Consider the following 3142-nt stretch of genomic DNA (forward strand, 5'->3'; position numbering starts at 1 on the left):
GGACGAGCATGAAGCAGTGATAAAAAACATGAAGAGCCTGAAAAGGTGTGAATAATATGAAGAGTTTCTAAAGGTGTCAAAAATATGAGGAGCATCAAAAGGTCTCAAAAATAGGAGGAGCATGAAGTGGTGTTGAAAAACATGAAGAGCCTGAAAATGAGTGAAAAATATGAAGAGCTTCAAAAAGTGTCAAAAATATGAGGAGCATGAAACGGTCTGAAAAAGAGGAAGAGCATGAAGAAGTGTTCAAAAACATGAAGAGCCTGAAAAGGTGTGAAAAATATGAAGAGCTTCAAAAGTTTTCAAAAATATGAGGAGCATGATTCGGTTTGAAAAATAGGAGGAGCATGAAGCGATGTTGAAAAACATGTAGAGTGTGAAAACGTGTGAAAATATGAAGAGCTTCAAAAATATTAAAAATATGAAGAGCTTCAAAAGTTGTGAAAAATATGAAGAGATTAAAAGGGTGTCAAAAATGAGATGAGCATGAAACGCTCTGAAAAATAGGAGCAGCATGAAGCGATGTTCAAAAACATGAAGAGCCTGAAAAATTGTGAAAATATGAAAGGCTTCAAAAGGTGTGAAAAATATGAGGAGCATGAAACGGTCTGAAAAATCGGAGGAGCATGAAGCGGTGTTGAAAAACATGAAGAGCCTGAAAATGTGTGAAAAATATGAAGAGCTTCAAAAGGTGTCAAAAATATGAGGAGCATGAAACGGTCTGAAAAATTGGAGGAGCATGAAGCGGTGTTGAAAAACATGAAGAGCCTGAAAAGGTGTGAAAAATATGAAGAGCTTCAAAAGGTGTCAAAAATATGAGGAGCATGAAACGGTCTGAAAAATATGAGCAGCATGAAGCGGTGTTGAAAAACATGAAGAGCCTGAAAAGGTGTGAAAAATATGAAGAGCTTCAAAAGGTGTGAAATACATGAGGAGCATAAAACCCTCTGAAAAAGAGAAGGAGCATGAAGTGGTGTTCAAAAATATGAAGAGCCTGAAAAGCTGTGAAATATATGAAGAGCTTCAAAAGGTGTGAAAAATATGAGGAGCATGATATGGTTTGAAAAATAGGATTAGCATGAAGCGGTGTTCAAAAACATGAAGAGCCTGAAAAGTTGTGAAAAATATGCAAAGCTTCAAAAGGTGTCAAAAATGAGATGAGCATGAAACGGTCTGAAAAATAGGACGTGCATGAAGCTGTGTTGAAAAACATGAAGAGCCTGAAAAGTTGTGAAATATATGAAGAGCTTGAAAAGGTGTCAAAAATATGAGGAGCATGAAACGGTCTGAAAAATAGGAGGAGCATGAAGCGGTGTTGAAAAACATGAAGAGCCTGAAAAGGTGTGAAAAATATGAAGAGCTTCAAAAGGTGTCAAAAATATGAGGAGGATGAAACGGTCTGCAAAATCGGAGGAGCATGAAGCGTTGTTGAAAAACATGAAGAGCCTAAAAAGCTGTGAGAAATATGAAGAGCTTCAAAAGGTGTTAAAAATATGAGTAGCATGAAACGGTCTGCAAAAAAGGAGGAGCATGAAGTTGTGTTGAAAAAGATGAAGAGCCTGAAAAGGTGTTAAAAATATGAAAGCTTCAAAAGGTGTCAAAATTATGAGGAGCATGAAACGGTCTGAAAAATAGGAGGAGCATGAAGCGCTGATGAAAATCATAAAGAGCCTGAAAACGTGTGAAAAATATGAAGACCTTCAAAATTTGTCAAAAATATGAAGAGCTTCAAAAGGTGTTAAAATGAGATGAGCATGAAACGATCTGAAAAATAGGAGGAGCATGAAGTGGTGTTGAAAAAATGAAGAGCCTGGAAAGGTGTGAAAAATATGAAGAGCTTCAAAAGATGTGAAAAACATGAAGAGCTTCAAAAGGTGTCAAAATGAGATGACCATGAAACGGTCTGAAAAATAGGAGGAGCATGAAGTCGTGTTGAAAAAAAGGAAAAGTCTGAAAAAGTGTGAAATATATGAAGAGCTTCAAAAGGTTTCAAAAATATGAGGAGAATGAAACGGTCTGAAAAATAGGAGGAGCATGAAGCGATGTTGAAAAACATGAATTGTCTGAAAACGTGTGGAAAATATGAATAGATTCATAAATGTGAAAAATATGAAGAGCTTCAAAAGGTGTGAAACATATGAAGAGCTTCAAAAGGTGTCAAAAAAAAGATGAGCATGAAAAGGTCTGAAAAATAGGAGGAGCATGAAGCGGTGTTGAAAATCATGAAGAGCCTGAAAACGTGTGAAAAATATGAAGACCTTCAAAATTTGTCAAAAATATGAAGAGCTTCAAAAGGTGTTAAAATGAGATGAGCATGAAATGATCTGAAAAATAGGAGGAGCATGAAGTGGTGTTGAAAAAATGAAGAGCCTGGAAAGGTGTGAAATATCTGAAGAGCTTCAAAAGGTGTCAAAAATATGAGGAGCATGAAACGGTCGGCAAAATACGACGAGCATGAAGCGGTGTTGAAAAACATGAAGAGCCTGAAAAGGTGTGAAAAATATGAAGAGCTTCAAAAGGTGTCAAAAATATGAGGAGCATGAAACAATCTGAAAAATAGGAGGAGCATGAAGCGGTGTTCAAAAACATGAAGAGCCTGAAAAGGTGTGAAATATATGAAGAGCTTCAAAAGGTGTCAAAAATATGAGGAGCATGAAACGGTCTGAAAAATAGGAGGAACATGAAGCGGTGTTCAAAAACATGAAAAGCCTGAAAAGGTGTGAAAAATATGAAGAGCTTCAAAAGGTGTCAAAAATATGAGGAGCATGAAACGTTCTGAAAAATAGGATGAGCATGAAGCAGTGATAAAAAACATGAAGAGCCTGAAAAGGTGTGAAAAATATGAAGAGTTTCTAAAGGTGTCAAAAATATGAGGAGCATCAAACGGTCTCAAAAATTGGAGGAGCATGAAGTGGTGTTGAAAAACATGAAGAGCCTGAAAATGAGTGAAAAATATGAAGAGCTTCAAAAAGTGTCAAAAATATGAGGAGCATGAAACGGTCTGAAAAAGAGGAAGAGCATGAAGAAGTGTTCAAAAACATGAAGAGCCTGAAAAGGTGTGAAAAATATGAAGGGCTTCAAAAGATTTCAAATATATGAGGAGCATGATACAGTTTGAAAAATAGGAGGAGCATGAAGCGGT

This window comes from Dama dama, unplaced genomic scaffold (assembly GCF_033118175.1).
Source record: "Dama dama isolate Ldn47 unplaced genomic scaffold, ASM3311817v1 ptg000093l, whole genome shotgun sequence".
NCBI classification, from domain to species: Eukaryota; Metazoa; Chordata; class Mammalia; order Artiodactyla; family Cervidae; genus Dama; species Dama dama.